The sequence below is a fragment of the Cryptomeria japonica genome, chromosome 5, assembly GCF_030272615.1.
Source record: "Cryptomeria japonica chromosome 5, Sugi_1.0, whole genome shotgun sequence".
In the NCBI taxonomy this organism is placed as follows: domain Eukaryota; kingdom Viridiplantae; phylum Streptophyta; class Pinopsida; order Cupressales; family Cupressaceae; genus Cryptomeria; species Cryptomeria japonica.
The window spans coordinates 128,096,825-128,111,777 of record NC_081409.1 but is presented as its reverse complement, the minus strand read 5'-3'; positions in this window follow the sequence as shown (position 1 = coordinate 128,111,777).

The following is a 14,953-nucleotide window of genomic DNA, read 5'->3' as shown; positions in this document are numbered from 1 at the left end:
CAAACAAATACGATTGGCAACGCTTCAATTTGTTCAAGAGTATGTGCCTGAAAGGTTTGCCATCGCAATGAATGGAATGAAATAACTGTAGAATCTGCACAGAATGGATTCTGCAAGGGAGCTCTGGAAATCTTCGAATTAATGAAACTTGCACATATGCAGAACGTGAAGCTTTTACTTAGCGCATGAACAGTTGACAAAAGTGCCTCCACAAAAATGTGCTTGGACAGGTGAAAGCCGAACTCCATTCTTCCTCCCCACGTGTGGCAGTCATAACGAACGTTCACAATTTCATCTGACTTGTTACACAAAGTGCAGATTCTTGTCACATATTCTAGTTGGAAATACCCTCATAGACATGCAAACAAAATGTGGAGAGCACAGCCAAAGCGCGCCGATCTGTTTGACAGAATTGCTCAAAGACACGTCGTCTCGTGGATTGCAATGACTGCAATGAATATACAAAATGGATATCGCAAGGAATCTCACACAATATTCGAATTAACATAGCACTCACGAACACTTCTTAACATCGCAAGCTTTGTTTGTATTCTAGTTCGCAGTCGAGGGCCGTGCATACTCCATCGTTGGCCTTATGCCCGTCGCGACTATCTTGAGGATGCCCTAAACCATATTATCAAGATGCCACTTTAGACCGACGAGTCTTAAATCACATATATTAAGCAAATTTTAATTTTAAGTATTTAATATATTTAAGTCTAGAAATGTATTTTTAGTATGATAACATACATTAAATAACATATTAAACCTACAAAATATCAATCAATTCTGAATATTTGACTTTTAAGTCTAGGAATATAAGCTTAGCGTGTGTAATTTAAGCCATTCCCTTTAGACCTATGATCTAAATATTATATATGAATGTAAAGATTGTCATCAAAGATCTCGATATTCAAAACCCAACAATTCACCTTGAAGTCCTTATTTCACGTGACACATTTGGCAAGTCTAATGTGGGGGAAGAAGTGATGAAAACAAAATAAGCTTACCCTATCGTGCGTGTCTTATTTTCACCTCACGGTTCAACAATTTGGTTGAAAATATGAAGATTTGCGACAAGTTGAAAGTGTCATACAGTTGTTTGGTTTATGCCAATACCTTGTCAACAAATTCAAGGCAAGATGTAAAGAGAATGATGATGTTTTTGCTATTTTAATTAGAGAAGCATTACATTACAACGAAAGAGGTCAAAATTCATCAGTTCATCATGGATGACATCTACATCATTTTCAACACTTTCGTTCTTCAATATGTTACCGAGGATCTACTTGAAAGATGTTCATACTTTATAGCTAACGTGAAGGTATAAACTTAGGAAACACGACTCATATCATTTAGAAGGTGGCAAACTTTGCGTTGTGAATGGATAGAGACCTGAATGAAAAGAAGTTGATCTTGTGACACACTTGATGATACATGCTTGGCACACATTTCAGAGTTCTTACTAATGAACGTTGAACATTTGGGAGAAACTAGAAATTTATCAAGATATTTATCAATGTGTGTAAGTTTGATTTGGTGAATTCATTCTTATAAGACAAAATATTTTGTAAAGTCAAAATTCCATGGAAAGAAGCGATGGTTATTAAATACAATCGAAGAGCATGTTCTTGAAGGTTAAGTTGTTGGTGAATGAATGATTCTTAGATCGAGGGAAGACTCAGTTCTCACTTCATCAAAATCAATTATTTGATCTCTTCCTCAAAATGTGTGGGTTTCATGTTACTCTTTTTTGTATAAATGACTTATGTCACCCATTGTAGCTACTAGTTAGAAAATTGACTTCATTTTTGTAAAAGTTAGGTAAATCCTAACTTGCCTACTAAAAGGTAGTCACTAGAAGTAATCAATTTGATAGTTATCATAAGATAGTTATCCTAAGTGGTTACCTAAGTTGGTTATCCTATGTTGTTATGAAAAATGGTTACAAGTTAGTTACCAAGGAGAGCCTATAAATACAAGCCTTATGCATTGTAATGGGAGACTTTTTACAAGAGGGGATAACTCTACAAAAATTTGTAGAGAAACTTGTAGTGACATTTTGATTTTATATTATGTACAGAAGGGTGTCTAAGATTGTATAAACTCACAAAGATAATAAAGAATGCATTTGTTCGTATTTTCTAAATGTTCTTCTGAGCTATTGTTGATAAATTTGCATATGTTGAATTAGTGGTTCCTTTATGTACTTATGTAAATCATTGATGACCTATGCAATTGATGTAATGATACACAAAAAGACTTTGGTATCTCAGTTTGAATGTGTTGAAGTAGTTTATCTCTTTGTGTGTTGAGATTCATCATCCTTCTTTCATTGTAATTGTGTATCCAAACATATTGTCTTATGACCTCTGTTAGAGTATTCGGGTATTTACTTGATTAATTAAACATTATTTATTTAATTATTTAAGTTCCCTTTATCTCTTTTACACTTAAGCTAACTTTAGGTGCATATAATTAATTATTATGTGCAAACCTAGGTTTTCCCTTTTAGGGTTTCTTGACCTATTAAAGGTTGAGTTCTTTCTTTTCATTGTATGAAGAAGGATTATTATTGACAATACATTTTGGAGATTATTGAGCTCTCATCTTTTGGAGCATATTTTTTCTGTGTATTCTTTCCTTCTGTGATTTGCTTCATTGCTTCTCCTTGTAACGGGTTTTCAGCTTGTAGAGATTATTTGGGCTCCTGTGGTGTTGTATTTTCTCAACTCCTATATGGTATCAGAGCTTCAAATCTGCAACTACCTATTCCTATTTTGAGAATTTTTTGCTTTGGAAGTAGATCTGGGGTTTCAGGAATTTTTTATGTACCTAGGGTTTGATCTTTTCTTCCGAGCAATTTGGGCCTAAACGGACCTCACCTTCGTGCTTAAAAGGCCTGAAAACCCCTATGGTCATATAAAATTTGACCTATTTTGGTTCCCGAGCCTCTGGGTGAATTTTTGTCTCAGATCCAGGTTGTACGACCCTGGCACGCAGATCGAGAAAAAATTTATAAAAAAAAATTGCCTTTTAACGGCATGCATGCCGAATTTTTTCTTTTTTATTAAAAAAATTTCTTGAAAAAATGAAAAGAAAAATAGGGTTTTTTTAAAAAAAAAAAAAAAAAATTTGGGGGGGCAACCCCACGGTACACAGGATACCGTGGGGCCCCCTGCCTTCATGCAGACCCTGTAGGACCTCGGGCCCCGCACCTCTTCTGGCCCCCGGCAGTTTTCTCCAGCCCTCGGCGGCCCGGTCTCCGGCCCCCTGCTAGCCTCCCTGCGACCGCCAGCACCCTCTCAACTGTCACCGCTGGAACTCCGCTCACCGCCCAAGCAACCCCCACTCCACCCGAGCCCGCTGCCCCAGTGGCCCCCGCTCGAGCCCGCCACCCAAGCGGCCCCCACTCCGCCCAAGCCCACAGCCTCAGCAGCCACCGCCCGACCCGGCCTCCCCACCACCTGCTTTTGCCGCCCGGCCCGGCCTCCTTCGCCACCCGACCTTCACGTCACCGACATCCACCTCCCTGCACCGCCCATCCACTGGGCTCAGCCACCAGCCCCCGGAGCTCCACCCGTCCGCCACCGGAGTGCCATCGGAGTGCCACTCCTTGGCCATCGGACCACCCACTGGCCACCAAACCCCTTTTTTGGCTTTTTCAGGGGGGGTTTGGTTTTTTGGCCCTATCTTGGGCATACGGAGTCATTTTTTCAAAAATGAATAAGCGTCGGAAAGCTAGTTCCAAGACTGACCTCATGGTGTTGGTAATTTTTTCTATTTTTTTTGTTTGACTTTGTTTTTTTCCAGTCAAAGTGAGGTCTAGGTTTTGCACTCTGGGAGCCATAGAATGAGCATCCGACCTCCGTTTTTTGAAAATTTTATATTTTTGGAAAGCGTGTGCTGTGTACTTTCCAGAAATCTAAGTTTTATTTCCATATTTTTCTCCATGCATATTTTATTCAATTTTTTTCTTTTCAGCACTCTGGTGGATATTGTGGTTGTTTTAGGTCCTGGGATCTCTTCTCTGAGTAGGATGTCTCTTTTTTGGTTCACGTTTCTATTTCCAATCTTCTTATCATTGTAGCTTGTATTTATGCAAAAGCACTGAGATAAAGTGCCATCATGCATTGTTTACTTGGAATCTTGCATATCTTGTGTCTTGTTGTACATGCACTATTGATCAAGTGCCATGAGGGGGTTGATGTTTGCCTGTTGTTTGTCATCTTCCTTTGTCCAGTGAGTGTTCCTTCCATGACATTCACCTCATGATGATGTGTCTCAGCGCCTTTGATGTTCTTGGTTCTTCGTCATGTAGTTGTTTTTGGCTGTCATTTTCAGTGTTCCTATCCCTCTCCCACTTCCATATTATGGGGAGGTTTATCCTGTTGGTTCTACTGCTTCCGTGGTTCTATTGATCAGCTCTTCAGGCTTTGGTTTCTCATGCCATCTGTATCTTTGATTTCAGTTGTTTTTCCTTGTTTGCCTAATGATTCGAGTGTCATTTGAGGGCACTCATGCAGATTATAGTCTTCTCTACCTGCTCATGTTCTAGTTCAGTGGATGTTCTTCAGATTAGCAGTTATTCTTCGATAGAGTTTGCAGGTTCTTCATGCTTCAGTGATATTCTTTTCCATCTCTCTTTGGAGTAGAGTTTTGTTCCCACGTGGTTTTCTCTATTTCTCCAGTTCATAGAGATTTCATTGTATTTGGGTACCTGATCAGGCCTTGTTGTTGGGACCCATCTTTATTGCTTTCAGTAGTTGTTCTAGGTTTTAGCTTCTCCCTAAGTCTAGCTTAAGGGGGGGTGTTAGAGTATTCGGGTATTTACTTGATTAATTAAACATTATTTGTTTAATTATTTAAGTTCCCTTTATCTCTTTTACACTTAAGCTAACTTTAGGTGCATATAATTAATTATTTTAATTAATTATTATGTGCAAACCTAGGTTTTCCCTTTTAGGGTGTCTTGACCTATTAAAGGTTGAGTTCTTTCTTTTCATTGTATGAAGAAGGATTATTATTGTCAATACATTTTGGAGATTATTGAGCTCTCATCTTTTGGAGCATATTTTTCCTGTGTATTCTTTCCTTCTGTGATTTGCTTCATTGTTTCTCCTTGTAACAGGTTTTTCAGCTTGCAGAGATTATTTGGGCTCCTGCAGTGTTGTATTTTCTCAACTCCTATAACCCCCTTGTGATTGTTATCATTCATGAAGTCCTTTTAGTATTTGTATGTGTTCAAATAGGGTTTTCATTATGTATTCTCTTTTAGTTTTGTGTTTTCTCATTTATGTACTTTTACGTTAAAAGTACACAAAAACTATAAAAAAAAACCCTATTATACAAGGGAGCTGCCCCTCTCAAATGCAAAGGAAGATTGTGGTTTCACCACAATCTTTCAAATAGTTGGAACATTTGTTAGTGCTCTTCTACGAACAAGGTCAGTTTCTGAGAAACGATCACAATGACAAATCTGTTTACCAACAAGATTAAACACCAATTTTTGCAACTCCATAAAAGAGAGATCAAATGTGTGAGAACTCCAAAAAAAATTAAACTCGAAGTTAATTTGTATTCTACAACTATATTTCAAGAATTTTTATAATTCAGTTGGTTGTATTAATCTTCTCTTACTAGTTTGAAACCTATTAGATTGTATAAGGTTCCCTTCATGTGCGGTCCTCTCTTTGTTGGATAGTAGTGCAAGCGTGCAAATGGAAATGGAATTAGTAATTTCCAAGAATTCAAACAGAGGTTTTTGGCAAAGATTCTAAATTGGTTTTGAGTGGTTTTGGTAAATCTTCATACATGGCAACTTCATGTTTTAGAAGTTTCTTTATTGGTGATGCAGTGAACTGTTGTGTTTCTAGAGGCTGCAACCTCTATAAAATACTGCTTTCATGTATTGTTTAGGTAGATAAAATTGTAACCTCTATTTAGATGCAAATTGTGATGTAATAGATTTTGAACGAATAAAAAGTTTTCTATGTGTTAAATTCAATTTGTTTGATTTTAAATCTACAAAGTGGTATTAGAGTGGGTCTGGGCCTAACTACCTCATGGGAGGGCCTAGGATTATCAATGTTATATTCTAAGATATTGCTAGGTGTGTTTGTGAGATCAGATTGTGGATTATCTCATTTAGAGAAGTTATTACATGTTTGGAGATTGTAGAAGTTAACGTTACTGATGCTTGTTGATGTTTAATTGTTGCACTAAGAGGTTCATGTAAAGAACTTGTGTGAGCAGTTGAATAATTGCATTGATAGAATTATTGGAAGTGAGAAGAATGAGATATAGAAAAGTGTGAAGAGTGCCAATGAAAGAGATGCATTAGACATGGTTAGAAGTTATTCCACTGATCTGTTTGAGAGGTGATGAAGATGAGGTTTTAAGGGATAACCCCGCCCATATTAAAAATATGGTCTACATATGGCAAAAGTGTATGTATGAGGTAGACAATGTTGCAAGAAATCCAACATGAGATGAGAGCCTTTTGGCAAATTTATGGCAGACAACAAAGAAATGGTTGTCAAGTTGATATTGAAGCTTAGTTTTGTTTAAGACTAGCATAAATGCTTGGACAATGCACAATAACAACCAACAAGCATAATTGTGCGTAGATGAATTTTCATGATTTTTGTCTTTGTTAGAGAAAAGAGGGGAAAAGCTTGTGATCTCTCATGAAGGAGAGAAATTGGTACTTCTATAAGAGGTGTATGTTGTTGGTCTATAAGACCTGGTATAATAGTAATGGCAATTTTGCATAGTGAGTTGAAAAGATTCAAATTGTGAATCCTCTTAGCATAAAGGGGGAGTATGTTGGATAGTGATGCAAGCATGCAACTGGAAATTTAATTAGTAATTTCAAAGAATGCAAATGGAGGTTTTAGACAAAGATTCTAAATCAGTTTTTAGTGGTTTTGGTAAATCTTCATAGATGCCAATTTTTGAAGCTTCATTATTGGTGATGCAGTGAAGTGTTGTGTTTTTAGAGGTTGCAACCTCTATAAAATACTGCTTTCTTGTATTGTTTAGGTAGATCAAAATGTAACACTTCTATTTAGAGGCAAATCATGATATAATAGATTTAGAATGAATAAAAAGTTTTCTATATGTTAAATTCAATTTGTTTGATTTTAAATTTACACTCTTTAGACTCTAATTTCTTTTCATTAGAATTCTTCTAACTTTGATCAATAGAAAAAATACAATGTATGTAAAATAATTTTAGAGAAGTCTAAATTATTAAGTACTATTTTCATAGGATCTCTATTTTTTTTTGCCGCGTAAATGACACGGAAGAGACAGACTACATTAAAAATCTCTTGGGCCTCTTTTACTTCTTTTGTCATGTTATCTGCTTGTCATTCTCATCCTCATCCTCATCCTCCACTGCATTCTCACATATTTTCTACACAAAGCTGGAAAATTTGTCCCCATCATTTCTCATGCGGAAAATTCGTTGCCATTTTCCACACGCTGACATAGTACAAATTTCGTTTAACATAATTTCCACACAATGTCTTCCGAATTGGTGTTGAACAGTCATCTTACAATAATACATATACACATTGCTTTTGTAGTAGGCAAAATTTCCAAATTGAACTTTAAAAGAAAAGGATCCATCTTTCCCAATCAGATGATAAAGTCAAAGACATAAATATCGCTCACAAGATGGACTACATTAAAATTCTATCAGTCTAACGTGGCCAGCTCCTCATCCTCGACTACCTAATCCACCAAACTAAAATAATATGAATGTCACAATATTTTCTCCACGATGTTAGAAAATTTGTTTCCTCTACTAATTCCCCTTCCTTACGTCCATTGCCATATAACATCATGAAAAATAATATTAATGAACAATAAAAATTCTTTCTAACATTATGACATTTTTCTTTTGGTGAAAAACTACAGTAGTCGTCTTGACTATTGACTGTAAAAGCAAATTAATAAAGTATTTGCTTGCCATATATATCATTAGTTTCCATAAAAATGACACTTGCAATAGTTTTAACTTTTTGACCAGCTCGCAATGTAGAAATGAATATTCACCATTTCCATATCTACAATTGACCATCTTCCATCAAATGGGTGTCAAGTCATCCTCCACTATATTCTTAATGTAATTGTTACCAAAATTTGCTCATAGTTTATTTTGGTGGACTGTTTTGGTCCTAGGAGCTAATTGAAATAAGAAAAAGATGCATTTACAAATCATTTCCATATTACATTCATATGCAGGAATGAATTTATAAAAGATTACAATACTTCAGCTATACACATGCATGAAACATGAAAAAGATTCAACAAATCTTTTCTGAAAGAGTAATGTTTATTGAAAAATAAGTACATTTGTTCTCACACAAGCAGTGAGACTAGCCGATACTTGTTCAATACACATAAAGAAAAATCTAGACATGAATAGGTATATTGAAAAGAAAATGTACATAAGAAGAAAGGGATTAGACATTTCTTGAATGGCTGGTGGTTAGGTGTTGTCCTATTTTTGTCTGTCTTCACCTGCTAGTGACCTACTTCACTCCACTGTTACCTTAGAACATGCATCCATTGTAGTAAATGATGTTAGAAGCTATGAAAATATCTAAGCAATTAAAGGTCTCTATCATCATATGTACACTATACCCATGCATTTATAAATTTAGCTCTATGAGCATTTAAAAGCAATGCATATCTTAAGTGTACAGGAAAACCACAAAAGATCATCATGCATATCTTAGATAGGAATATATTTTTCTAACATGTTTGTGTCATGTGCAGATACAGATATAATCATGTTCATTTTCAGCATGTGGGGCAAAATGTGTCTCCCGTAAGGGTTGAGCCCATCATGCTAGCATATGAAAAATAAGTAATGCAATGAAAAACTCATAGTAAGAGTTACAAAATGCATGCTACCTTGCAGAGACCAACTATAGATTCAACATTCTATTTTTGTTTTGACATGAATTCCTTTTTCTTTTCCTAAGGTTCACACTAAGGAGAAAAAGGTGGTCAATGCCAAAGCAAGGTAGAACATTGCTAAAAAGGGGATTGACATTGTTCCATTTTAGAAAAGAATATAAACCTGGAAGTCAAAGTGTACTACATCATAAAAAAGGTTTGAATGTAAAACAACAAAAAGAATTGAATACATAAATTAATTTTAATAAGACAACAATGACAGAGACTCAATGAAAGTTTTGAGTTCAAGAATAATTGATAAATGCTAAATACAAATAATAATAAAAAAGAAACAACATGACAATGTTGTATACTATTAGAATGAGAAATGTATAGTCACAAGTTGACAAACTTCAGTCACAACACACAACAATACAAAGCCATTGTGCAGACATAAACCAATAATGGATTGTCAAAATACAGAGCAAGTTATCATATCCGGGGACCAAGCAAAGCAGTGTGAAGACAATCTTAGAACAAAGACATAGCCTCAATGATGTGAAGGTCATAAACCTCAAAGCCAGTAATTATCAGTTACAAGAGAAGTGGGTAAGGTCTTAGGGTTCCACGCCCAAGAAAGAAGCTTCAACATATCAGCCATAAAGACAAATATCTCAATCACCATGTCAAGCATCAGTTTAACAAACAATGGACAGGGCATATTACTGTCATAAACACAGTCTAAGTATCAGAAAGGTTGAGTTATCAAGATTGTAGGTTTTGTCAAGAATACAATGATTGTTTACTAACAAAAGACAACCTTTGGCATTTGCAATGAATAACAATGGATATATGAATCACCAAACAATCCAAAAAATAATCAAGACTGTAAATAGAACAATCATCAAATCATCACTAATAACAGCCATTAGTAGCATGGTCGTGGTTTGAACTATGATATAAGGAAAAAATAAATACTTATCTCCGTCCAATGCAAAGTGGTTGAGCAATCAAATGAAGTTTTGTTATAGATTTTTGATAGTTCAAAATATATCATAAAGGAGTACTTTTAGAAAAATAAAAATGATAGCCATACTAACCTTGGAATGTATGAGATTTACATCAAACAGAGAAGGTTAGAAAGTGCAGTCCATGAAAGCTACTATGGAAGTCTACAATAGTCATAGGAAAAGTGACCACAATAACGAGCCAAGTTAATAAACAAAAATGTACCCACATAGAGCGGTGTGACTATGAGCTTCAAAAGTATAGTCATAATGAATTTGTCCCAAGGAAATTGATGCTTAAGATCCTTTAAGACAATGAGGATTCTTAGAGGAATCTAGTGATGAAGTGATACAAGATTGTTCACAGTGAGAGAGTAATAAAACAAACCCATCTTGCAAGGTATCTCTCATTAAGGATTTCTCAAATCTATAATAGAGAAAATAGTAAAGAGACATTTTTGGCCTAAAGATCCTTAAAGAAATTGATAGTCAAAGTACGAACAATACAGTAGTATAGTAGAGGTTATTTCCAATCATAACAGTGTCAAAGATGTTGTGTGGCTACTGTACAAAGCATTCATAGAATAGTCATGTGATACCCTTGTGGATTTACAAATGAAACCCATAGCTAAGTTGCAATGACTCCATGAACTATAAATGAAGGCACTAATAGATTAGGGAAAAAGCATAGAGATATTGTCAAAGAAAAAAAATACACTAATAGTCATGGCTTCAGAAAAGTCATCTCCAGAACCATATATTCACCAAACTATCAACAGCCACCAATATTCAAATAAAAATATTTATGGATATTTTTTATTCAAAAGAAGAATTAGGGTTTTGAAACCCTTATTGTATTTTTATAGCAGAAACCCTCATGTGGGATATATCAAGAAAAGCACTTCTAGAAACTTCATTGAATAAACAAAATATCCATTGCTTGATGAAACCAGAATATGGACAGGAAATAAAAGCATCTCATGTACAACTCTTATTTTAGTTTGTGTCACGGTATAACATGAAGCATAAAATAAAGACCAATCACACAATAGTAATTGCAGTGGAGGTGATGTTCCCAATAATTTTTACTGATGAAACACAAAAAAACTCACGACTTACCAAGAGCGGTTGTAGTTTTGTGTAAGCTCTGCAAAATATTTCCAAAATCTTTCACGAACTCCTCAAGTGAACCCTCATGGCAGTTGTGTGAGCATGTTGGGTCTAGTGTTTCAGAACCCTATTGATAGAGAAAGCTTCTTCAAGAAGCTTCAACAAACAAATGTGATGCTTTGTCTTCGGCTAAGGGTTTTGTTTAGCCCTAATTTTGGACAATAAGTGAGAAAATGACATTTTTCCATTGTTTTAATTAAATATCCTTTGTAAACTAATTGACCCATGGGGTCATTCAATGAAAAGACTTTGCCTTAGGAAAAAATAGCTAACTCCTTATGTTTTGGTTTTCCTTCTTAATCAACTCGAATAGGAGAGTTGTGTTTTTTTAATTTTGCATGTAATCTCATTGTAAAACATATGCGTTAGTAGGCATTTTATAAACCTTTAACTCTTTTTGTTAAACTTTAATGCAAAGGAGGGCATATAGATCTTGTTGAGAGTTAGTTTCCAACATATTTAGGGTATATAGGGTGTTTTTGTTTATTTTTGAGAATTTTTAGGGGTTGTTTGGGTGTCATTATGTCTGATAAAGTCAAGCTTGACTTTTTGACTCATTTGTAGACCTTTTGGAGGGAATATAGGTCCTATATTTTTGGTTTTTTTAGGACATCCGAGCTAAGATAGTTGGGAGCTCCTATCCTTGTGGGATTTTGGATGGAAGTCATGGAGTTCAAGTTCATATAGTCATTTTTTGACTTCATTTGTATTCAATTCGGATTATGCAATTGATGCTTAGTGACTCTTGAAGTCCTTCTGCAATTTTTGTCATTTTCATGTAACTCTTTTGATCATGTATTTCAATGGAAGCCTTGGAAATCAATAAGATAAGCTATTTCACCATCTCAAATTTCTGTTTCTATTATATGTGTTTAAGGGATTGATATATTAAAGTTTGTGAATTTTCTTCATTCCTAGTTATTGTGTCTCTTTTGTAGCATCATTAGTCAAAAAAGTGTATGCAGTTGCAGGTTGTAAGTTGTGTTAAGTTGCTAGTGTTTTGAGATATGAAAGTTCCTTTCTTTCAAAATTTACATGCATAGTAGACTTCTTGCAAAATATTGATGCAAATACATATCTTTATTGGGTTGTCTATATCAACTTGTTGTTGATTGTCTTGTGTTTGTGAGCTATTCTGTAGGTCCTGTTTGATATTTTGGTGCATCACCTTCTCATTTTATCACTTCAAGTTCTTTATTTCATGCATTTTCTTACCCTTTACCTCTGCAAGTTATTAGTATAGGTGATAACCATATAGAACAACTAGGAGACAACCTCATCCAGAGATTCACTCCACTTTTTAAGGATACCCATAGCCATAGGAGTGTTTCCATGTTTCACCAGAAAAGATAAGTCTAGAACTTAGTTAGGGTGAATTTTTAGGTGATAACAGTTTTCATGTAGCAAATGTTGTTAAACAGTCAATTGATAATAATTTATGCATGCACTGCATTCATGTTGCATGTTTCTTTTGATTTATTTTGACTATTTCATTATAATAATACTTATGATGAATGGGCATTTCATTTTTTTAAGTTGCTTTACAGTATGTCATTAACTCACATAAATTTTCTATTACCCCTAGCCATACAATGTTGGAATATTTGTCTCCTATATCCACGTGGAATGTCTATTACTGTTTGTCATATGCTAATATAGTACAAACCCCTATAAAAACTTTTTCCACTCAATTTATTTTTTCTATCCCCCATCACATCCATTACCCTTTTTCACACGTTAAGTAGTAAATGTTGTTGAATGGTCAATTTACAATAATTTATGGGTGCACTGCATTCATGTAGCATGTTCTTTTGATTTATATTATTCTTTGATTATAATAATACTTACATTGGATGGGCATTTCGTTGTTGTGTCACTTGAAAGTAAGTTATTGATGATAAGAAATACATACACAATCAAATCCAGAAAAAATCAAAAGAATGCAGCATGGATTGTGGAAATCTCATAGCGTTAATCTTCTCATTGTTTTCTATATTGTATACTATAATCCTTATGCCAGTTCTATATTGATGCATTAATATAGTTGATCAATGATTTGTTGATATCTTCTTCAAATCGTTGTAGTCACGGGGTACATATAGACATCTAAACCCTAGTGATTCTTAGACAATGTAAAAAATAGTATAATTTCTTATATTTAACTACAATTCACATGTATCACAAAATACATTTTTCCTAAATACAATATATGTGTGATTATGCATACATGCTTACAAAATGATGTGGTCTCTATTTATAGCTAGGTGTTATTTATGATTCATATTCAAATGACAATATTTTGGAACTAATTTGTGTGGCATATCTTATAGACACCATTTGTGTGATTTATGGGGATTCTCTATTACATGCAAAGATTGATGCCTAAGTATTCAAGATCTCTAACCTAGTATTATATATCCATGTATCACTTGAAGCCCTTTGAGCTCATCTCCTTTTTGTTTCTAACTTGCAAGCTATAATTCTTATGCTAGCTCTAAGATTTCCCATACATAGATTTACTTAAAATCATGAAAACTTATATATTGATGAATTAATATCCTAATAATATAAGTTGTTGATATCTCCTTCTCAAAATAATTTTAGTCATGGGGGTGGATATATAAATCTATAGCCTAGTGATGCCTACACCATATTGCATCATGCATAATCCTAAAAATATTGTATACTTTATCATATTTAACTAGAACTCACATTTATCCCAAAATGCATTTTCCCTAAATACAATCTATGTATGACTATCTTTAATCATAGGCATACATGCTTACAAAATCATGTGTTCTTTATCTATAGGTAGGTGTTATTTTTGTGCATATACAAATGACAGCATTTTGGGACAATTTTTTTTTGAAACTAATAATGTGTTATATATTTAGAACTTTAAAACCATAAAATGTAAGTAAGGGCATGCACAAGAAGATGGGAAACCCAAAGATTTCCAAAACCATTTGTTGGTCCATTTTACCTAACACAAGTGCTATTGAAAGATATTACATCATAGACTAGATTAGATACTAAATTGAAATTTTATTTAAGGGTTAGTTGTGAGAATTTATTCTCATAGATTAGCTATATATGGGAAAATAAGGCTATTAAAGTGATTATATTTGAAATGTAATATTCATTTTTCAGCTCATTTCTCAGCCTCTATCCAATTCTGATTCCTAGACCTAGACACACTATGCACCCCAATCCTTCTAATTAGGACCTCACAACATTCACTTCATGTGGGTAGGAAATTTGGCTCTATGTTGGCTTGCTCTAAACAACACTTAATTCATAGTTAGGTATAAAATTAAGCCCACTTCCCCTCATTTGGTAACTAGGTTAGATCTCTCGATTTGTAAATCAATTGTATTCTAGGAAATTCAAGCCTAAGTGATAAAACAATCAAGTATTCATCAAGAATTGTAGGAGAAATCAATTCAAGTTCAAGTATTCATGATCAACATTTTATGAAGACATTCTATATGACATCATAAACCCTTGTGTATGGATTCAAGCATGCTTCATCAAGGTATCAAGTTCAATTTAAAGCATTTTTAGATCAAATATGGCCTTTCCCTCATAAGGAAAGCATTCTATTTCAATTCAACTGCACTTCAATTATATTAATTTCAATGATAATCCCTAAACCAAGGTTTGACTTAAGGCAAACCCCAATCAACAAACCTATTTCCTTCTTTCTGCATTTAAGAAAAAGATTCAAGAGTTACCAGCAAAGAGTCTATCAAATTAAACAATAATAATTAGACTCATCTTACGAAGGAGTAGAAAGGGGAGGACCAAGTTGTTGTGCACCTCCTAGTCATAGGAAATTTTTATGATCTTCTAACAGTAGATTC